Raw genomic sequence first — 24528 nt, forward strand, 5'->3', positions numbered from 1 at the left:
TGTATATATACACGTATATATGTTTAGTTTCTACTACTGTTGTTAAATCTTACGGACAACTACATATAAAAGCTTCTGTAAGAGCTTTATATTATGCAGAGACATTTTGTTTTAAGGTGATTAAGAAAGAATTTTGCATTTCCATGTTATGGATGCACCTTGTTGATTAGCTTAATGCCTGAGAAAAATAATCAAAGACTGAAATAAATCAAGTTGTAAAATTAATTTCACATTATATGAAAAAAAAGAAAAGAAATAAAAGCCTGTAACATTGGAAATATGTTTAGTCAACAAAAATTCACTAGACAGTAAATAGCTACTATGTGCAAGATGCTGAGTTAGGTATTATGGACAATATGAAGATAATGATGAATGGTTTCTTCCTTTGAGAAGCTTATCCTTCCACGTCAACTTCTTTAATTCCACTGAGGGCAACAGCAGTCTCCCAGATTTTCAGCCTATTCTCAATTCTCCATTCTTACCCCACCAAGTACAATTAATTCAATTAGATTTCATTCAAAAAGAATTTATTAAGTACCTATTAAGTGAAGTACAAAGGATGTAAATATAAAAGTACCTCAAAACCCTTCTGAGACTTTGGGTTTCTGGAATCTGTATATAATAATGTAAAAAATTCAGCTAGGCAGGTAGAAGTGATTCCTACTTTGCTCCCTGGGTCCACATTGTTTGACATCTTTTCAGTGCCAACTCATCAATCCTAGAGAAGGAAAAAGGCAAGGTTTGAAAAGTAATATCCTCAGTGCTTTACACGGTGCCTGGCTCATAGTAGCCACTTAATAAATGAATAAATAGGGAAATTATTTTTCTGGTTCTAGAGAAGGATTCTTGCTTGCTTTTTTTTTTCTTTTAAAAAAAACCATGTAAAATTAGAGTAGAAAGGGGCATGATAGCACCTATCCATTCCTTCAGGAAGAGAAAGCCAAAGATATCAAATGAACCATAAGCTAGAGGCAATGTTACCTAAATAACCAAAAAAGCCCAGTTTGCCAATGTTTAGAGCCTGTTTGACTAAGAAAATGACCATTGACAGAAACAGGGAAGTTAGAAGGCACAGGCTTCAATCCTTAGAAGTTTTTCTGGTTGGCTGTATTTGAAATCTTTCAAGGTAACAGAATCTAGCTCACAGCAGAAACATGACATAGACATTTTACAAACAGACACAGACAAAATGACATGACAGATACAAATAGAACCAGTTTGGCAGAGAGATAAACAGCTGCAATTTTACAAAGACACACAGAATGGCCCTAATTTTACAGATGTGCACAGACACCAATGAACAGATATATGTCATTTGGAGGGGATATCCTTACCAGAGGGACCCAAGAGGAACTGGGTCACAGGAGGGACTTGGAGTTTTTCTCCCAAAGAAAGGTGAGCTCTATCAAGGGAGAGCTCAGGATTGGAATCAAGAACAAAGATCAGAGGACTCATCAGATAAAGCAAGGCTGAACTCCAGAGAAATAAGACTCCATTGATGCCTAATCCACTGGAAAGTGCATTTGACTTGGTTCTGTACAAACTACTACTGGTACCAGTTAATACCAACTGGACCAGAACTAGCCTCTAACTTGTGGGTGGCCTGAGCCAAACAGTCTAGAGACAGGAGAGTCAGGATGCAAACAGATGTTTAATTTCAAAGCGAGGAAGCACTTGCAAACAGAAGACCTGATGAGGAAGAGGGGGCAATACAGGGCTTTATGTACATAACTGGGTTGGGCCTTGACATAATCATTCTTAGCCACTCTCAGAGCAGGCATGCTCTGATCCAAAGCAACAAGTCTGGGTCCTATGGGAACAGGCTCCAAGTGGATTGTCTTACAGACACAAACAGAACCACAGTTAGTGTGGCAGGAACAGGAGTGCCATACCTGGTTTGGTTCACATAACTATTATAAAAACAGGGATTGTGAGCATGTTAAAAGGTGTGATGGATGACTCCGAGGTGTCTGGGAAATAGGGGGGCAGTGATAGGTGTTGGCCAAAACAATGCACTTTGTTAGAGTCTAAGATTATTAAGAGTGCAAGGGATTGTTATTATGCCAAGCTCAGGGGGCAGGCTGCTTGTTGGGTCTTAGTCTGGAAAGCAGGCTCTCCACAAATATCTTGACACCTTATAGAAAACAGACGTTCATGAAGTCAGTGAAAGCCCACTAAGTGAGCTGAGAATGTGGCAGTAAAGGCAGTGGTGGTGTTGGTAAGTGGTAGTTCTATGTCACATATATAAGAACGACAGTATCTAGCTAGACATTTAATTTCATACACTACTAAGTCTTTTAATAGCTACAAATAGACCCTTAAGAATCAGTGTCAGGGAATTTGTTCCTTGTTTCATGACAGGCAGCCTATCTCAACTTTCTTAAAAAGGTTATTGAAAAAGAGGAAGCAGTTACGATTTTACATTTAAAGTATTCTTATAGAACCAAGTGTTCAGGAATGTTCCACTCCTACAACGTATTGGGCCTCTGGTACATGTTTGTGTTTCTTTCCTTTAGTGGCTCTCTTTGATATTGGCACAAAGGAGTAGTATCATAAACTTGTTTTTCAAAGAAATTGTACACTCCTGAGTATGCACCCCAATAAGCTATACCTGTCTGTGGATTACATGGAAGAACTATGGAATTATTTTTATCTCATCAGATTGCTAAAGTCTCTGGCTTATCATGAGATGTGGGACCACGTTAGGGGCTGAGAATATAGTTTTGATTTTCCCTGTCTATTCTCAATAAATAGCATCGAGGGGAAGATAACTGGTATTTGTGTGTGTGTGTGTGTGTGTGTGTGTGTGTGTGTGTGTGTGTGATGGAGGCTGGAGTGGGGAGACTGGGTTGCCCAAGAAGAAAGTGGATAGGTAGAAGAAAATAGGACTAAGGACAGGGTTGTGAAACATGTTCACCTTTAGGGAACATTAAAGAATCTTGAGACAAGATCACATTTAGGAATATAAAAGTAATATCCAGTGAATTAGGAGAATCATGAAAAGGCAGTCACTGAATCCAAAGAAGGATAAAGTATCAAGGAGGATCATTCATGTCAAATGCTTTAGAGATATTAAACATGATAAGTATGATAAATATTTTGAAAAGATCTCTGTATATGGCAATGGAAATCCTGCTGGTAACTTTGGTACAATTTCATTAGAGTGAGAGATGGGGAGTGAAAGTAAGTTTGAAGTGAGAGCAAGTAAGTGGTGATGACGTGGGGGAAACAAGGATAGACTATGCTTTCTAGAAGTTTTATGGTAAATGAGACACCTCAGTAAGTATGATAAAAATCAGATAAACATTTTGTGGACTGACAATTTTGGAAATTACCAGTAAAATAAACCTATTTTGCTTTGGCATTTTCTTTATATTCAGAACATTAAGTAACAACTCAAAGTGTGAAAACACTTCATTCTACTAAGGCAGATGTTTATTATTACACAGCAGGAAGGGATGGAGGGAGGAAGAGAATCTATTGAAAATCATTGCTGTCATATTTTCTGTAAAACTACATGTAACTGAGTCTCTGAAAATTTAGAGATGTTCAATTAAAGAGTCACCTATTGAGATCCTACAAGAAAGGTGAGGGATACTTAACTCTCCTATTCACCTCCATCCCTGGAATGTGGCTTCCATCAGAACTCTGCAGCTATCCCCCTCCTCTCAGGTGAGACCTACTAATTGCCACCTGTGACTCCATCTCTCCAGAGGAATTTTTCTGTGGAATTTTCTTAGGGAAATAATGGAGAAGGCAGCATGACCAGAACAGTACTAAAGCATGACTAGACTGCCCAATCACTTTTATAAGCCCACAGTATTAGCCTAGAAGAAATAGAGAGGACTGGAACCACATGACTGGAACTTTCTCTGCTTTTGGAAAAATTATAAAATAACTAATGATTTTTTTCCATATACCTAAATAAGTCCTGGTTAGTGATGGGAGAAGGAAGAACAAACTGCTTCTACTCTAAAATTCAAAAAAATAAATTCTATCTTTTTCTTTTGGTCTCTATAATCAACTTGATTCCTCTTTTTACAACACTGTATTCATAGATAATGAAAGAAGTCATGGTCAATCATATATTTATCTGGAGAAAGCTGATATTAGTACTAATTAAAACAAGAACTGTGAATAATTTTTCTTAAAAAAACAGGAAAACTTTGGATTTAACATCCACTACCTCAGGCAGCCAAATGGGAGAGAAATAACATCAATCCCTGAAGCCATAAAGAAGAGACTCCGTTCTTTGTTCCTACTTATTTGCCATCATGTATCTGCTCATTTAACTAATTTTTATCCCCTATTATTTTGTACTCAGGATATCTACCCAAATTAACAAAATTATTTTCATTTTTTTTAAATTTGAGGTCCAAATTTTCTCCTTCCATCCCACTCCTTCCCTCACCCATTGAGAAGGGAATCAATATGACATCAATTACACATATGAAATCATGCAAAAAACCTATATTAGCCACATTGCAAAAAAGCAAGAAAAATAAAGTGAAAAAAATATTTTTCAGTTTTCATTGAGTTCATTTGTTTCTCTGGAAATGGATAGCATTTTTCATCATGAATTGTCTTGAATTATTGCCTTGATTAGAGTGGCTAAGTCTTTCACAGTTGATCATTATTACAGTACTGCTGTTACTGTGTACAATGATCTCTAGAGAAGTAAGAATTAAAAAAAAAGTCTCCATTTAACTAACTTATACTGCTTTTGTTTCCATCCAATAGGATTTGTTTGATTCCCTTATACCACACAAGTGTTTAAATTACTCTTTTATCTAATCTTTCTAGATACTTGCTATATCCTTGATTCTTATGCTTATTTTTCATGTATTAAATGGCCAGGAGATTAGTATTTCTGGTGGACCTATTAATTCACATTTCAAGGGAAAATATTGTCCCTGTTCTTATGAATGGAAATTTTTTAAAGGGATGGTAGGTCAAATAAGTTTGGGAACCTCTGCCTTAGTGTCCCAATCTGGTTGTTGAACAAGGAGGTGTCCGTTGCAGAAAGAACTCTGTTGTGGTCCTAACAGAATCTAACCTTTCAGTTTCTATTCTCCTACACTATTTAAAAAATTAGTTTCATTGATTTGTTTTGGATATAATCAGAATTTCTGCCAGAATCCTTTTTCTTTCCCTTCCAAGAAATCCTCCCATATAAGAAAGGATATTTTTTAAGAAAAAAAAAAAAAAGAAAAGACAAAAAAAATCAGCAAAACTGATCAACATATTTTTAAAGTCTGAAGATATATTCAGCATTCCATATCTCTGGACCTCCCACCTCTCCAATGGAGTTTTTCTCATAGCTTTTCTTGGGAACCATGTAATTCTTTGTAATTTTGTAACATTAACTTTTTATTCTTTTGTGACTATTTCCTTTTACACTACTGTGGTCATTGTGCATGTGTTCTTTTCTTGATTCACCTTGGTTCACTCTGCATTAGATTCTGTAAATATTTCCATATTTCTCTTTTTTCCTTATATTCATAATTTCTCATAGCAGAACAATATTCTATTGCATTCTTATTCCCTTATGTATTTAACATTCTCTAGTCAATAGGTATTTCTTTTGTTTCCAGTTCTTTGCTTCTCCAAAATGTGCTGTTACAGAATTTGTGGTGTATTTGAGGACTTTTTTCTTATCAGTCATCTCTTTGAGTTATAAACCCATCTCTGGGTCAAAGAGTATCTACTCTTTAGCCATTTTCTTTGCATAATTCCAAATCACTTTCCAAAATGGTTATCCTGATTCCTGGTCCCACCAACAATACAAGGCTTCAGTCTACTTTCTCATATTATCTCCATCCGTGACTATTCCTAACTTTTGTCCTCTTTGTCAATTTGCTGAGTATGAGGTGAAATCTCAGGGTTGTTTTTGTTTTTGTTTTTTTTTTATTTAAAGCAAGAAGGTGGGGTTTATAATTTCAAGCAGATGAAATCTGCTTGTTACTAAAAGAACATCATTTGCTGGTGGAATAATTCTTGTTTGCAGGGCCCACATGGAGAGGGGGTAGTCATTCTGTCCTCCTTCCAGCTGGGCAGGAAGTGAAGTCCAGAAAACTAGGATTTACTAAATTAAGCTGAGATCTGATGGTAATATTCAGCAGTTGACTCAGATCTTGGAAACGAGGTCAGGTAGAGTTGGAAGCATCAGGTGACCGTCATCTGGACACTGGGCAGCACCAATCAGAACTTCAAAACGGGGCATGGAAGGGATAATCTTTGTGAGAAGTAGTGCTGACCGAGGCACAGGCTCTCCAGTTGCAGTTGAAGCTGAGTATAATAGACATTTCTTCGTCAGTCAGCTCAAAAAATCAAACACCTGAAAGTTCTTGGCAATCTGTGACAGGGTGATCAACTTAGGAATCACAACCACTTTTCTCTGGATATGGAATTTGATCAGAACCTGCACTGTAGATTTTTGGTGCTTTGCTGCAATGGCTTGAATCCTGGGGTCATTCAAGAGAGAAGGATCCTCTGGCTTGGCTTATGGCCAATCTGGAGGACCAAGAGGACTGTAGGCAGTCACCACAATGTCCTTGGACTGGCAATATTCGATCAACTTCTCCTGGGTGAGATAGGGTGGCACTCGATCTGGTTAACTGCCGGCTCGTACTTCAGCCCCAGTTTGGTCAACAGCTTCTCAATCTGGTCATGGTTAAAGATGGAGATTCCAATGGCTTTTACTAGTCCGGCATCCACCAACTCTTCCATGGCTGTCCATGTACCCAAAAAGCTTGTATTACTGGGAATTACATTGCTCTTGTCATCCAATGGGAACAAATCCTTTCCAGCCTTAAATCCTGTAGGTCAATGAATAAGGTAGAGATCCAAGTAATTCAGCTTCAAGTCACTCAGAGTTTTTTGGCAGGTTGACTTGACCAAGCTTTTCTCATGGTATGTGCACCAAAGCTTGCTGACAATGAAGAGGTCTTCTCGTTTAATTTTCTCTTGGATGGCCTCACCTACTTCATTCTCATTCCAGCAGACATGGGCACAGTCAATGTGGTGGTATCCAACATCAAGTTCGGCCTTCACGGCATCAGCCACTTTGCCTGGAGGGGAATTCCAAGTGCCCAGGTCCAGGATGGGCATCTTTGCCTTGTTCCTCAGCACGAGGAAGGTAGCCTCGTAGGAGATGGTTACTACCACACACGTAAGTGCTGGCCCTCACAACCTGACCCCCTCAGGGTTATTTTGATGTGCATTTCTCTTATTAGTGATTTGGTATACTCTTTCATGTGGCTTCATGCAATCTTTGAACTCATACCCCAAACCCAAAGTGAGACAGAATTTCTCAGTTTCATCTTTCCTTTGAGTATACCCCTATCACTTTCTCTTAGGACTAACATAACAGATGATTTTCTTTTTTTTCCAGGACAGTAATCATTTCAATTTTTCTAGTGGCTCACACAAAAAAGTGCTAAAGACTATATCTGTGTATAGAAACTTTTGTTCACATTGCATGATGCCGAAATGAAATGTTATTCACAGAAAATTGTATCCCTAGACTACAAGTCCCTCTACTAAATTTAGTAAATTAACCTATTTGCTTTGTTGAACAATATTTTAAATACATAGCAATTTGGAGTTAATTACTTTGTCCATTGTCTCCATTATGAAGGACAGTTGAGGTTTGTTGTAATGAAACTGAAAATATCATTATGAAATAAATTATATATCAAGTGGCGGGGCCTATTGTAGTGATTCAAGTCATACCTTCAACATGTATTCAGCCTTGTGACTCTGGAAAATTAACTTGATCTCTCAAAGCCTTAGATAATTCTTCAAGACTATAACTTACAAGGTTATTTCTTATTTGTTTTGCTTTAAGAAGTTCCCTCACTAGGAGAATTGAAATTACTTGGCAAGAAATCTCTCCGTCTCTATCTCTGTTTCTCTTTCTCTGTCTTCTATTTTCTTTCAGTCTTAGGGATGGTTGGATAAATTCTGGATGCTTCTTCCCTTGAGTGGTCATCTTTTTTTGCATCTGTGTTTCTTTCTATAGTGAATTTATTGTATCTCTTTCTGCTCTTGAATAAGCATATCTCCCATTGGTCCAAACTCTTCAGTAGACATTTAGGGCAGATTTTGAGGGAAGGAAGTGGAAAGGAGTTCTCACCTACCTTGACCTTCCCAGAGAGTTTCCCCCTAAAGGGGCTTAGCTAGAAGCAGAATCCTCTAAGCAGGAGCTCTTCCACCATTAGACTGGCTCATGAGACTAACTTCTCTATTTATAACAAGCCTTTTCCCCACTGACCTCATCTTCTTTTATCCAACCAACTGAAGCATTATAATTCTCTCAAGTTGATTAAGGGCTTGTTCACACAAAATTTGTATTTTTGATTGGTTGACTCACTTTAGGTGTCAAGGCCTTCTGTGATTACATTAATTTACCTCCATCCCTACACCAGAAATAATTAGATGAAATGCTGCTTTTAATCTTGGTGAAATATATGATTAGACTCTTTAAATAAGACCATATGTATTTCAGGAATCTTGTAAATTTTTGGGTATCCAGCTGGTTCTAAAATGTCCTATAAATGAATATGACATAATCAAGAGTTTTATTTAAGAACATTTTTGGAGTTTGGTCTTTTCTTGCTGTGTAGCACTCAGTCCAAAAATTTCTGAAACCCATTGCAATGGATCTCCTGTGCAAGTTTGGGAAAGTTGATTAATTTCACTTGGGCAGTTTCTTCAGTTATAAAATAGGAATATTTTGCTTTTCCTTGCTTCCTGGGAATATTATATTAAGATTAGTAATATCATTGGGGAAATAAAATGTAAGATAATCTTTTATTCAGAAAATGATATGTCAATCTATTATCATTGGTCTATTTTCTTCACATTTTCATTTTATGTAAAACCATTTTAGGTAACTTTTTGGGATTATTCAAAATTATAAGATAATCATTCTACAAATTACATATTTTCTTACACTTTTAAAAATTTTAAACTAAACCTATCATTTAATGAGTACAGTTCCCAGTGAAGAGCTCTTTTTGTCCATTTTCACTTACTTTGCAATCTAGAGAGCTGCCTGGGATAGCTGAAAGGTCAATTGGCTTGCTCAGGGTCACACAACCAGAATGTATCAGAGGAAGAACTTGAAAGCAGGTCTCCCTGACCTTGAAATCAAGTCTTTTAAGACTTCTTGAGTCTTAAAACCAAGACTCTTGACACTCTTTACTATACATATTGTTTCTTATGGCATTTAATAAGTTCCTTTATCATTAAAGAAAGCAGAGGAGTTTGAGCTTCTATTTTGTACCACTCTTTATATGGACATACATTTACTTTTCAATTTCCTTGACTCAGTTATATAATAAATGAACTTTGAGAGCTGTTTATATATTTTAATTTTTCCTTTAATAGCAGCTAATATATATATATGTAAGTATGTATGTATGTATGTATGTATGTATGTATTTATCCCCCAGTTAAACAAACATTTATTAATTATCTGCTGTATGCAAGTGCTATTTGAGTAGAACAGTAGAAAAAAAAATCACCAAATAAATCAGAAAATAATAAATAGGAAAAAAAGTTAGAAGTATCTCCTCCAGTAAGATAACTTCTGCTACCTTTTCTCACCCCAAACAAAAAAGGACTATACTGTAAGCTTCAGAAGTGAACTAGTATTTAAAATATCCCTGTACTCCTTTATGTGACCCCAATCTAATGATAAGAAGGAGCAGGTAGGAGAGATTGTGTTAATCCTTATCTCATCCAACCCGTTCAGCAGTGTGGTGTGGGCCAGGGCATGATTTAACATAGCAGCCCAGTCCATTATTGAAGTAAAGGACAGATCTCAGAGACCACTGTGATGATAGCTCTACTGTGTCAGCTATAGTCTTATAGATCCTAAGAGTGAGATCTCAGCATCTGCCACAACCAAGATAACCATATCCATTTTGTTGCTCCAGATTCATATTGCTGGAAGAGGGAGGAATAAGGAGATATTATTAGCAGGACTTTCTGATTTCAAATAAGTCCTGAAAGTTCAGTATGACTTCTTACAGTCCTCTACTTAACCCAGGGTCCAGCACTGAAGAATTAGCATGACAATAATAAACAATAATTGTAGAGGTAAAAGAAGTTCAAAAGAAACATTAGCCAGTCCTATTTGAGAAACTGAAAATATAAGAAAGAAGAATAAAATTGCTGATACAATTAATAAATATTGAGTTATAATAATCCCAAGATAAAGTTTTGAAAGAAAATAATTCCACAATAATTGTAAATGGAACCCAAGGAAAAATAAGTGGATTGATAAAAAGAAACCCAAGAATGGCTGGAAGGAATGAAGGAAAAGTTGAAACAAAAGATAAAGCCTGAAGTTACAACTGCTGGATAAAGAATAAATAACATATAATAGGAGGTAAAAGTCCTTCCCTTATTATATATATCTTCAAAAATAGACCAGAACAATAAGAAATCAATAATTCAATAAAAAGGGATGTTAGAACCAAATTGAAAGAATAAAAAAAAAATTATTAGAACATTTGAGACACCTGCTAGAAAGTCTCCTTATCTGGAAAATAGGAGAGTGGTGCTTGAAGAATCATTGTGATCTTTGAAAAAACAAATGACAAGCCAAATTTCTACTCATCATATTTCAAGAAATCATAAAAGATTTTTTACGTTCAGAATTTCATGATCCAAAGAAGAAATTTAAAAGTAGTGGATTCCATAGTTCATTAGCTGCAAGAAACTCAGAATTCATCATGCTAAGAAATGTGATGCCAGACTCCAAGGAAGGTTGGCAAAAATAAGTATAACGTTAAAATTGTAATTAGTAAACAGGGAACAGCAAAATTACACACGGGGAGAAGAAAGGGGTTTAAGAGAAGGAGAAGAGTTCAGAGGAAAAATACAAACAAGGGAAAAACCCTTCAAACTGGGAGAGCTGATTATGAAGGAATAACTAAAAGGAGACTGAGAAAAGATAAGACAGTGACATGGATCTGGATTAGTGAATAGTGGGAAGAACATAAGGAGACATAAGGAGAAGTCTCATTTCTCTCACCCATGCACTATATCCTTGTTCCATACAGAACTGCACCTGGACATCAGTGTGGTGAACACGATGACTGGAAGATCTACCAAGTCAGAAGGGTATTGAGTTTACATGGGCTGCTCTCCTTTATTCTCTTAGATAACTAGGAAGCAAAGTGAAAGGAAATGTGGTTGTAGAATTGATAGCTCTCTGGACCTGTCAAAGCTTGGGATAGATTTCTTTCATCTTAGACTAAGTGTATGTGACAAAGGGGCCCAAGTTTTCCAAAATAATAATTATTAAAATAAAGATAAGCTCAAGTAAGCAAAAAAAAAAGGTTGGGAAAACTGGAAAGCAGTCTGGTAGAAATTAGGTTTTAATCAGTATCTTATTGCAATAAACTTTAAATGGATGCCTGACCTAAATAAATAGTCTTAAAATATAATATATAATTAATACAAACAATGAAAATTCTAGGAGATTGGAAAGATGTAAATTGAACCATTTTGGAGGGGAAAATGATTAAGAAGTAATTAGGGAGAGGAGTTATAAAAGATAAAAAGATAATTTTCTTTATACAAAATTAAAAAATATTTTTGTGGGCATAAAACTGATGCATGTAGAATAAAAGGGTAGTCAACTAGAAGAAAACAATACAGGAAATATCTCTGATAAAGGTCTAACATTCAATATCTATCAGGAATTGACAAATTTTGTACAAACAAGATAAGGTTACATTATATGAACATACAGGGTTCAAAAGAAAAAAAAAGCTTGCTGTAAACAACCATATGCAAGATTTAATCTAAATCAATGATAATAAAGAAATATAAATGAAAACAACAGTGAAGTATTACTTGAGATCCATCATAGTAACAAAGATGACAATAGACAAAAATGATAAAAGTTGGAAAAACTGTGGGAAGATAGGCACATTAATGGACTGTTCCTTGATATATGAATTGGTTTCACTGTTCTTGAAAACCGTAACCTCCATGGGCCACAATTTTCTTATCTTTAAAGTGAGGGGATTGGATTCAGTGTTGTCTGAAATAGTCTCCATTATAGATGATCCTATGACCCTAAAACAAAAATAAAATCAATAACAAAAAGCTAAACTGCACATTCCCTCTGAGACAGAGACAAGACTATGAAGCATATTCTCCAAAGAAATCAACAACAAAGGAAAAGAGTCAATGTAAAAAAAAATAACAAAAGTGAAAACAAAGAAGAAATCAAAACTCTTAAGAACAGCATTTTTTTTCATTTTTGGTAACAGCCAGCACCTAGAAGGGAGAATGGGAGCCCTCAGACTTTGAAATGACTAAACAAAATGGGATGTATGAATTTAACAGAATATTATTGTACTATAAGGAATGACAATGATAGATAATTCAGAGAACTGGACACCTGTATATACTGATGAACAGTGAAATCAGAACAAAACAAGATGAAAATGATAATGAAAAGAAAAAGAAAAAATATTGAAACTTCAGAACTCTGATCATTGTAGTGGTCAGTTTTTGTCTTCTGAGAACTTAGTGGTGTACGTGTTTTCCTACTGATTGACAAAGAAGAGAGAGACAAAAGGAGTAAGTATGGTAACCTTTTCTAATGTGGACAATAATCTTATCTTGTTTGATTCATCTCATTTGTTTCAAGGAAAGGTTCTATCAGGAGAGGACCTGGTATCTGTAATGCCAATGTGATAATCACAGTGCCTCCTACAGTGTCCATGAGTATCCTGACACAATTCTGAATTGGGAAATACCATAGACTCTCCACATGGAAGACAAGACAAAAAACATTTATTTAGATACCAGAATGTCAAATTCATCATAGTAACGAAAATTTATACACAGTAACGATGGAGAGGACCATGCCAACCCCAAGCTTCTCCACACTAGGTCCTTCCTACAAACTCTTGAGCTTAGCTGTCTGCTTGCCTGCATCCCTCCTAGCTCTGAATGCTCTCATGACTACCTTCCTCTCAGTTCTTCCCTAGCTCAGCCTCTTCCTGTTCTACCTTTCCTCTTCCACCTGTTCAGCAAGCTCCTTCTACCGAAGGATCCATGTGACTCAGACTTCTATGTGACTCAGACAGGTCACATGAGCCTATTAATGAATGGGAGAGATTTTCCCATTTAAATTACTATTATCACCTCATTGAGAGGTAAGCCTGATATTATGAAAAGAAAGCAACACCAATAAAATATTTTAAACAGAAAAGGGATGTCATTAGCATATTTTGAAAATAGAAGAAACATGACTGAAAAGGAGTCAGGACTTAAGGGGCCATGCAAAAATGTAGATAACTGTTTTAAAAAATAGCAAAAGGAGAGAGATGAGATAGTAAATGAATAGATTGGAAATGTCAGGGAAGCTTTTTCAGTGTTGAGAAGACAGGAAAATGTTTTTATTTTTATTTTTAATTTTTTATTTATTTTTTAAAATTTATTTATTTATTTAACTTTTAACATTCATTTTAACAAAATTTTGGGTTCCAAATTTTCTCCCCTTTTGTCCCCTCCCCCCTCCCCAAAACACCGAGCACTCTAATTGCCCCTATCACCAATCTGCTCTCTCTTCTATTATCCCTCTCTGCCCTTGTCTCCATCTTCTCTTTTGTCCTATAGGGCCAGATAACTTTCTATACCCCTTTACCTATATTTCTTATTTCCTAGTGGCAAGAACAGTACTCGACAGTTGTTCCTAAAACTTTGAGTTCAAACTTCTTTTCCTCCCTCACTCCCCGCCCCCCTTCCCTTTGGAAGGCAAGCAATTCAATATAGGCCAAATCTGTGTAGTTTTGCAAATGACTTCTGTAATAGTTGTGTTGTATAAGACTAACTATATTTCCCTCCATCCTATCCTGTCCCCCATTACTTCTATTCTCTCTTTGATCCTGTCCCTCCCCATGAGTGTTGACCTCAAATTGCTCCGCCCTCCCCATGCCCTCCCTTCCATCATCCCCCCCACCCTGCTTATCCCCTTATCCCCCACTTTTCTGTATTGTAAGATAGGTTTTCATACCAAAATGAGTGTGCATTTTATTCCTTCCTTTAGTGGAATGTGATGAGAATAATCTTCATGTTTTTCTCTCCCCTCCCCTCTTTATCCCTCCACTAATAAGTCTTTTGCTTGCCTCTTTTATGAGAGATAATTTGCCCCATTCCATTTCTCCTCCCAATATTCCTTTCTCTCTCACTGCTTGATTTCATTTTTTTAAGATATGATCCCATCCTCTTCAAATCATTCTGTGTACTCTGTCTCTATGTGTGTGTGCGTGTGCATGTGTGTGTGTGTAATCCCACCCAGTACCCAGATACTGAAAAGTTCAAGAGTTACAAATATTGTCTTTCCATGTAGGAATGTAAACAGTTCAACTTTAGTAAGTCCCTTATGACTTCTCTTTGCTGTTTACCTTTTCATGCTTCTCTTCATTCTTGTGTTTGAAAGTCAAATTTTCTTTTTAGCTCTGGTCTTTTCATCAAGAATGCTTGAAAGTCCTCTATTTCATTGAAAGACCAATTTTTCCCCTGAAGTATTATACTCAGTTTTGCTGGGTAGGTGATTCTTGGTTTTAGTCCTAGTTCCTTTGACTTCTGGAATATCCTATTCCATGCCCTTGGATCCCTTAATGTAGAGGCTGCTAGATCTTGTGTTATTCTGATTGTATTTCCACAATACTTGAATTGTTTCTTTCTAGGTGCTTGAAATATTTTCTTCTTGACCTGGGAACTCTGGGATTTGGCCACAATGTTCCTAGGAGTATCTCTTTCAGGAGGTGTTCTGTGGATACCTTGAATACTTATTTTGCCCTCTGGTTCTAGAATCTCAGGGCAGTATTCCTTGATAATTTCGTAAAAGATGATGTCTAGGCTCTTTTTCTCACCATGGCTTTCAGGTAGTCCCATAATTTTTAAATTGTCTCTCCTGGATCTATTTTCCAGGTCAGTTGTTTTTCCAATGAGATATTTCACATTATCTTCCATTTTTTCATTCTTTTGGTTTTGTTTTGTGATTTCTTGGTTTCTCATAAAGTCATTAGCCTCCATCTGTTCCATTCTAATTTTGAAAGAACTATTTTCTTCAGTGAGCTTTGGAACCTCCTTTTCCATTTGGCTAATTCTGCTTTTGAAAGCATTCTTCTCCTCATTGGCTTTTTGAACCTCTTTTGCCAATTGAGTTAGCCTATTTTTCAAGGTGTTATTTTCTTCAGCATTTTTTTGGGTCTCCTTTAGCAGGGTGTTTACTTATTTTTCATGCTTTGCTTGCATGTCTCTCATTGCTCTTCCCAGATTTTCCTCCACCTCTCTAACTTGATTTTCGAAATCCTTTTTGAGCTCTTCCATGGCCTGAGCCTATTGAGTGGGCTGGGATATGGAAGCCTTGACTTCTGCGTTTTTCCCTGATGGTAAGCATTATTCTTCCTCATCAGAAAGGAAGGGAGGAAATGCCTGTTCACCAAGAAAGTAACCTTCTATAGTCTTATTTCTTTTCCCTTTTCTGGGCATTTTCCCAGCCAGTGACTTGACCTATGAATATTTTCCTCACACCCACCTTGCCTCCTGATCCTCCCAGCCAGCGTTTGGGGTCTGAGATTCAAATGCTGCTCCCAGCCTTAGGGCTTTATGCGGGGGCAGGGCTGCTATTCAGTGTGAGATTAAGTTCAGGTGCTCAGGTGGGGGCACTGCTGCCTCACGGGCTCAGTTCCCTCAGGGGGTTTATGCAGAGACCTTCAACAATGGATCCAGGCTCCTGCCTGCTTGGGGAGCCCTGGTCTGCCTCTGCCTCAGCTGCTGCCTCCCAAGGGGCCTGAGTTATGGGGGCACCCCACTCCCCTCTTGACCCGCCAAAGAGACCCTCTCACTGACCCTTGTCACCTGTGGGTGGAGGGACCCGCGCGGCTGCTGGAGATTCTGTCCCTGAAGCCTGCTCGGATCTGCTCCTCTCAGCACTGGGTGTCCACAGCAGGGCTGAGCTCGACTCTGCGTCCACAGCGTGATGGACCTTTTGTGAGAGGTTTGCAGGGCTCTCTGGAACAGAAATCTTCTCTGCTCCACCGTTCTGTGGCTTCTGCTGCTTCAGAATTAGCCGGGGGTTCTTTTTTACAGATATTCTACGGGTTGTGGGTTCGGAGCTATGTGTTTGTGCGTCTTTCTACTCCGCCATCTTGGCTCCTCCCCCAGGAAAATGTTTTTAAATGAAGGGGAAATAGTTAGCGGAGGACAGATTAAAAACACATTAGAAAATGGGTATGATTGCTGTAGTAAGGCAGGGTACTTCCTGAAGGAAATAAAGAGAAAATAAAACCAAGACCCCAAGTAGAGGAATTAGCCTTAAAATAGACTATATAGTCATTCTTTCTGTGAGTATAGTGAAGTAAAAAAGAGAGTAATAATGTCAAAAATTTTGAGGAATGTTGTGACATCTAAGAAGAAGTATATTTTAAATAACCTCCTTATTTTCAATTAGATAATAGGAGTGATCTGCTATAAATCTGAGGGTACCAGCATGCAGTTCAGTCAACCATTCAACACTTATTTGTTAATCATCAACAATGTTCCAGGCACTATTCCAGGCCCCGGTGATAGAATATAAGTGAAACAGAACCTGCCCTCAAAGAGCTTATAGTCTTTCAAGGGAAACAACATAAGTATTTACAGAATAACTACAAGGAGACTGGGGCACTAGTACTTGGGGGAATCAGGAAAGGCTTTCTGAAGAAGGTAATGCTTAAGCCAAGTCTTAATGGAAAATAAGGATTCTAAGAGGCAAAGATGGGAAGGAACACAACTTCAGGTATGTGAGAAAGTCAATGCAAGGATACAAAGAAGAGGGGGAGAGGGAATATAATCCACAGATATTAAGGACCTGCTATGAGCCAGGGACCAAGTTAAGTGTTTTATAAGCATTATCTCATTTGATTTGTACAAGCACCCTGCGACAATGGCACTGTTATCATCTCTATATGGCAGATGAAGAATGAGGTCACATAGCTAGTAAATGGCTTAGACTGGGTTTAGTGCTTCTTGACTCTATGTCCTATGCCATTTTCCTGGGAAATATGGTGCTGTAGGTAAGGAATTAGTAGTAAGTTCAAAGGATCTTTGGACTATAGAGTAAGTGAAGGGTAAAAATATATAATTGTTATATATTTTTATATATATAAAGTTAAGTTGGGCCAACTTGTGACTCCCTTTAAATAACAGACGAAGGAGGTTATAGAGGTAATCAAAAACCCTAGGAGCTTATTGAGCAGCATGTGGCATAGTCCCTATTCCTGTTAACATGTATATATGGAATACAAATAATGGTGTAAGAGAAAAACAAGGTAAATGACTATTCTGTCAACTGAGTTGGATTTTCAGCAATATAGGTTTTCAATTTCTGAAACTTGATCATGGAGGATACTTATTTTCTTCCTCAGTTACTGTGGATGACTTAGAATAAGTCTCACAATGGGATAATTAAGTTGCACAATCCTATATTTGAAAAAAGAAAAAAAAAAGCTTGCAGTGACTTGATTCTCTGTTAAAATATGAACCACAATTCTTATTCTATTTGATTTGGTTTAAAAATAAAAGTGTCATTTTAGTTTTCTGGATTCATTTTTTTTGGTTTCCAAATGATCTAAAAACAGCTACCTTCAAGTTTGATATTTAGCGTAGGAAATGGATGAAAGAATGAATAAATTAAAAAAAATCATATTTATTGAGTTCTAACTATGTGTCAGGCCCTGTCCTAGGCACTGAGGATGCAAATGCTAAGATAAGGAGTCCCTGCCCTGTAGTAGTGTATAATCTAATAGGGGAGGACAACACAAAGGCGAGTAGTAGTAAGATAAGGTTGAAATCACAGAGAGCATTCCTGGAGTTTAGAGATGCTTTATTTTGGAGAGGGTATGACTATCTACTAGTCAAGGATTATATATCTGAAAACACCTGAATTTTAGTTAAAAGAGTTCAAATAAAATATTATTTCTATCTTTATAGACTGTGTAGAAGAAAATGAGATGTTAAGATAGCAGGAATTTCTTTCTTATGTATTATATTAAATCATCTTTGTTATATACATTTTTACAGAATAATCTTAGATACTTACTCAGGTTTTTCAGCAATAAGAACGATTAGGATGAGTGTAAGTCTATAGGCAGGACTTACTTTTCCCCTTCCATTTTGACCGTGATGATTTGGTCCCAACACTATTGTTGCCTCAACCTTGCACACTCCATTCAGTCATTCAGTTCTCGGTATTGTTCCAGTTTCATTCTTCCATCTTCTGGTCAAGCTTGGGTTTCTGCATTAAGTTCAAAGGAGTATTTGACTTCAGAGAGAAATAAGGTTGATTTGAAAAGCACTCTGTTCTGAAGCAGGGGTTTTGAGGATTTTAGAAGTGGTAGAATCTTTATGTTAAACTTACATACACTGGCACACACACCACAATTCAAATGGTAATTTAAAAATATTTATTTTAATTTTCAACATTCATCATAAGATTTTGAGTTCCACATTTTCCCTCCTCCCTCCTCTCCTCATTTTCCAAGACAACAAGCAATTTGATGTGGGCTACACATGTACAATCATATTAAACACATTTCCACATTAATTATGTTGTAAAAGAAGAATCAGAAGAAGAATTCTTTTCCATTGCAAAAAGAGCTGCTATAAATATTTTTGTACATATGGGTCTTTTGGCCTTTTTTTATGATCTCTTTGGGATGCAGAACTACTAGTAGTATTGCTGGATCAAAGGGTATTCATGGTTTTATAACCCTTTGGACATAGTTCCAAATTGCTCTCCAGAATGGTTGGATCAGTTCACAACTCCACCAACAATGCATTAATGTTTCATTTTTTTCTACATCTTCTCCAGTACTTCTCATTTTTTTTTAAGTCATGTTAGTCAATGTTATAGGCATGAGTAGACCTCAGAGTGGTTTTAAATTTCACTTCTATAGTCAACAGTGATTTAGACATTTTTTCATATGACTTGATAGCTTTAATTTCTTCATTCAAAAATTGCCTCTCCATATCCTTTGACAAAAGTGGTAAAATTTTTAATAAATAACATATACAAGGTGAATGCTCATAAAGCAACATCTAAATTAGTTTGTAGAGCGTGATCTCTGCTAATTTGGTATCTTTGTGGTATGGAGGTGAGATCTGAAATATCCTCCTAATAGTAATAGTGTTTGAAGAATCCACAGTGTCATTAGTGTGCGTATTCTTTCCATCAGCACACACCCACACCCACACCCACACCCACACACACATATGTATAGCCAGTCTTTATGAATTTCTGTTAGAAAAATAAAATCACTGGTGGCTCAACTTATGATAAAAAATTTTGAAAGTACCACATGGAAAATCTAATCCAACACTTTCATTTTACAGACGAAGGAATTGAGTTCCAAGAAGGTTAAAGGGGGTGAACAAAGTTTTTACAGATATCAAGTATCAAAGGTGGGATTTGAATTGGGACCTGCTGACTACAGTTAGTGTTCTGTCCAGTTACAGAGATAGAGAAGCAGGTGGGAGACCAATCATTTCTAAATGAACTCTATTTAATATGAGAAGAATTAGAACAATAATAATACCATAAAGATTGTCTTTACTGGTTTGATGATGGAAATTATATGGCCATGATACAATTTCTTATACAACTTTTATGTCATTTCTTCTGTTTCACAGTAAAAACAAAGCTAGCAGATTCTTTTATCTATCTTCCTTCCTTCCTCTCCTTAATCCTCTTTCCCTTTTTTCTTTCTTTCTTTCTTTCTTTCTTTCTTTCTTTCTTTCTTTCTTTCTTTCTTTCTTTCTTTCTTCCTTCCTTCCTTCCTTCTTCTTTCTTTCTTTCTTTCTTTCTTTCTTTCTTTCTTTCTTTCTTTCTTTCTTTCTTTCTTTCTTTCTTTCTTTCTTTCTTTCTTTCTTTCTTTCTTTCTTTTTCTTTTTTCCTTCCTTCCTTCCTTCCTTCCTTCCTTCCTTCCTTCCTTCCTTCCTTCCTTCCTTCCTTCCTTCCTTCCTTCCTTCCTTCCTTTCTTCCCTCCTCTCTGTCTCTGTCTCTGTCTCTGTCTCTCTCTCTCTCTCTCTCTTTTGTTATAATAAATATTCTGTGAGTTGTCCTCAATGACCTTTGTTAAAACAAGGGGACACTACAGGGAGTACAGAACAAGCAAACTATGAAAGAGAATAAATTTGACAAAGGAGAAGGGGAATTGGATTCAGAAATAACATCCCAATATAATCTTAAAAAGTGAAAAAAATCAATAATTGTCAAAACAAATCTAAACATCACTATTTTAGGGATGGGATTAGGGGATGGGGAGAAGCAAGATTCAGGATATATTCTACAATGCAATTTTGTGCCTATCCAAATCTGTGAATCAAAAGTAAATGTACTTAATTTCTGAATTATAACAAGTAGTAAAATTGCATGAGTGATGAATGAAATGTAAGATCTCATTTTTATTAGACTTTGGAGAAGAGATATCACCACTAATTCCAGTAGTTCCTGAAGTCTTTTATTTTCATGAAATAGATTAATTCCAAGGCCAAATATGACTGTGTTATCTGGCAACAGAAAACAAACAGACCTACACAGGTCTTCTAATAAATCTGTTTCAATGAGCAGGGAAAATGCTAGGCTCAGAGTAGTCATTTTAGTGAAATACAGCCATAGAATTTTTTAAAAACTCTATAAACCTTTTAATGGAATTAAAATTATTGTTCCCACATATCCTTGGCATTGAAACACATTAAATATTTATATTTATAAGTGGAGCTTAAGACAATCACCTCTATTAGTGATAAGAAGAGTCTGAAGCACTAGCAAAACAAATCTGAACATAGAACATATTAAAATGGGCTTATTTTATTTTGTCCAATTTATTAATTTTCTGAATAGGCTCTTTCGTTTTATTCATGGAGAAAACTCCAAGATTCAAAATATCTTCTATGAATATAGACCAGCAATGCTAAATAAAAAGGGCTAGATATTATTTTAAGTAAGATTTTTAGTGGGTTCAAAAATAGAATTTTACGCATTCAGAGTACACTATAAACATATAAATGATATGAACTTTATGGATAATTATCATGAATAGTAATTATAATATTATCATTGATGAATTATTATGTAGCTTAATTGACCACTATGGTGGTAGAGATGTTACATTTGCCTGGTTTAACTCTAAATTAATATTAGGGTACCATTTAAATTGAATAAAGAGGAAAGAAAGTGTGGTTTGGATCCTATTCACAAAAAAAAAAAACATTATGAATATTAAAATTTTAGCACTTTATAAAAATGAACAAAGTTTTTAAACATTTTCATTAAAATTAAAACTAGAGGAATCCATTAACATGTCATTATATTTCCATATGAAGCCATGTTCCAAAATACAATTGTAAAAGACATATAAATTAAAATAGCGTTGAGGTTGTACTTCCACCATGTAAGTTGACAAAGTTGAAAAAAAACTGGAATAGTTCATTTGGAAGAGACTTTTAAGAGAGAGGTACTTTAAATATACTTTTGACTGGGACTGTGAGTTGATCCAACTATTCTGAATGCTAATTGGGAATAACTCAAGAACATAACTAAGCCATTTATTCCCTTTGACCAAGTGATCTTACTATAAAAATCCAGAATATATAAAAAATATTTACAGCAGCCCTTGGGGTAGCAAAGACCTGGATACAAAGTTGCACATACTTTTGAAAATGGCTGAATCCTCTGCTCTCTATGAATATAACTAAATACCATTATACAGTAAAAAGTTATTAGTGTAAAAAACTAGCATTTATTAATTACTTACTATGTGCCTGTCACAGAGTTCAGTAGAAGGGATACAAAGACATATCTTATTTTTTATTTTTAATAGCATGGTTCCTGCCCTTTAAAGAGTTCAGATTTTAATGGGAAAGACAGCATGACTGCACACATACATAGCTATATATGCATAACCACATATGTATATATACTATGTTAAATGTGAGAAATTCAAGAAAACTGCAAATTTTCCATGAATTATACATAGTGCAATAAGTAGATCAGAAGAAAAGGATACTGAAGTAATCACCATAGTGATTCTGAAGAAGAGATAATGAAACATTTTTCCTATGACAGAGAGGTGAATACTGTATATACCAATGGAATAACTGTATGAGTATTTTTTCTTTGGTCTTAGCTGTCTTTTTTTATGAGGGAGGATTTGATTTTGAAGGAGATGGGAAAATGATATTTTATTTTTTCCTCATTTAATAGTATTTTATTTTTTTCAATGACATGTAAAATAATATTTTTCAATGAGCACTTTTATAAGATTTTTGAGTTCCAAATTTTTTCTCCCTCCCCTAAGACAGCAAGCAATCTGAAATAGGCTCTATATGTATAATCATAATAAACATATTTGTACATTAATTATGTTACAAAAGAAGAAACAGGAGAAAACAGAAAAGAAGAGAGGAGGAAGAAAAAAGGAAAAATAGTATACTTTGATCTGTATTCAGACTCCATAGTTCTTTCTCTGGGTGTGATTAGCATTTTTCATCATGAGTCTTTTTGGAATTGTCTTAGAACATTGCATTGACGGGAAGAGCTAAGTCTGTCAGAGCTGATCACTGCACAATGTTCTCATGATTCTGTTTACTTCACTCAGTCAGTTTATGTCAGTCTCTCCAGTATTTTTTCCCCTGAAATCTGCCTGTTCATCATTTGTTATAGCACACTAGTATTCCATTACATTCATATACTACAGCTTGTTCAGCCATTCCACAATTGACGAACATCCCTTTAATTTCCAGTTCTTTGCTGGATATATAGCAACTCTCAAAGAGCTGCTATAAATATTTTTGTACATGTGGATCCTTTTGCCTTTTTTATGGTCTTTTTGGAATACAGACCACCCAGTTGTGTTCATCCTTCATTGCCGAAGAAGACCATGGCATCGGAGAAATGATGATATGACTTTCACTTGACTTTGTTTTGAGTGAGGGGGTGCTGTGCAGGTCACCAGCCTCACTTGTCCTCCAGAGTCATCTGAATCCACTGACCAGATATTCATCAGAATGACTGGAGATGACCCAGGATACACTGGGAGACCTTGGTTCCTTTAGACCAAGGGCTTTGCTGGTACTCACTTAGGGTGAGGTAATGCCCATTCATTGAATAGGACTGTTGAAAGGAAAGGAAAGGAAAGGAAAGAAAAGGAGAGGAGAGGAGAGGAAAGGAGAGGAGAGGAGAGGAGAGGAGAGGAGAGGAGAGGAAAAAGGGAAGGAAAAAGGGAAGGAAAAAGGAAAGGAAAGGAAAGAGGAAAGGAAAGGAAAACTGGCCAGTAAAACCTAGTCGTATCACTGGATCAAAAGATCACATTTTTATAACTCTGGGCTTAGCTCCAAATTGCTCTGCAGAATGGTTGGATCAGTTGACAACTCCACCAATAATGCATTAATGTTCCAGTTTTCCCACATATTCAAAATTTATCATTTTTCTGTTAGTCATATTAGCCAATCTGATAGCTGTGAGGTGGTACCTCAAAGTTGTTTTAATTTGCATTTTTCTAATCAAAAGTACCGTATTTCACCACATAATCACTGTAGATATTTATGCCAACTTTTTGGGGGGGGTGGGGGGAAGTAGGAGCTTTAAAATAGTTGTGATAGTATTACTTAATAAAATCATTTATTACTAAACTTTCTTTGGTGCCAGATTAGGATGCATGGGATACTTTTAAATATATGTTAAAATTTAATACTAAATCTGACTAAATACTAACTAAATTAAAGAGCAAAAACCAGCTAAATACCAACTAAAGTATAATACTGACAATGCACGTGCACATATGTCACTGGTGAATACATTGCTGCTCTGTTTACCTTTTAAGCAGTGTGATTAACAGAATTATACCATGAGGCAATTATATAATGAAAGGTTATAAACTGTTTTTTGGACTGGCAAACAAACAGAGTGCAATGATTATGTAATAGTAATGATTATGAGGTGAAATATGGCAATTTAGAGCATTTTATATGACTATGGAGAGCTTTAATTTCTTCATTTGAAAACTGCCTGCTCATATCCTTTGATCATTTATCAATTGGGAAATGACTTGTATTTTTACAAATTTGACTCAGTTCTCTATTTTAGAAAAGAGGCCTTTATCAGAAACACTGGCAGCAAAAACTGTTTCCCAGTTTTATGCTTTCCTTCTAATCTTGGTTGCATTGGCTTTGTTTGTGCACAAACTTCTCAAATGAATGTAGTCAAAATTATCCGTTTTGCATGTCATACTGCTCTCTATCTCTTATTGTGAAAGGAATATCTTTAAAAAAAATCACTGACATAAAAGCCAAAAGTAATAAATAATAATTTAAAAGTTTTATGCAATGAAAGACAGAAGATGTCATCATGTAACCCTCATTTTGTTATATGTTTTGTCCTTGAGTGTTTATTACCTTAATATCTTGGAATTGGAAGGATTATCATTGAATTCATTTGATTCCTTA

The 24528-nt window shown here is 36.0% G+C and overlaps 1 protein-coding gene and 1 pseudogene across 3 annotated transcripts in view; one reads left to right on the forward strand and one right to left on the reverse strand.

Annotated features, from left to right (window-relative positions):
* The window catches only part of CFAP47 (cilia and flagella associated protein 47), a 917896-nt gene that overhangs the window by 671501 nt on the left and 221867 nt on the right, over window positions 1–24528 (forward strand). The window lies entirely within an intron of this gene.
* LOC140507188 (aldo-keto reductase family 1 member B1 pseudogene) lies at window positions 6210–7156 on the reverse strand (annotated as a pseudogene).

The sequence above is a fragment of the Notamacropus eugenii genome, chromosome 5 (genome assembly GCF_028372415.1).
Source record: "Notamacropus eugenii isolate mMacEug1 chromosome 5, mMacEug1.pri_v2, whole genome shotgun sequence".
NCBI lineage: Eukaryota > Metazoa > Chordata > Mammalia > Diprotodontia > Macropodidae > Notamacropus > Notamacropus eugenii.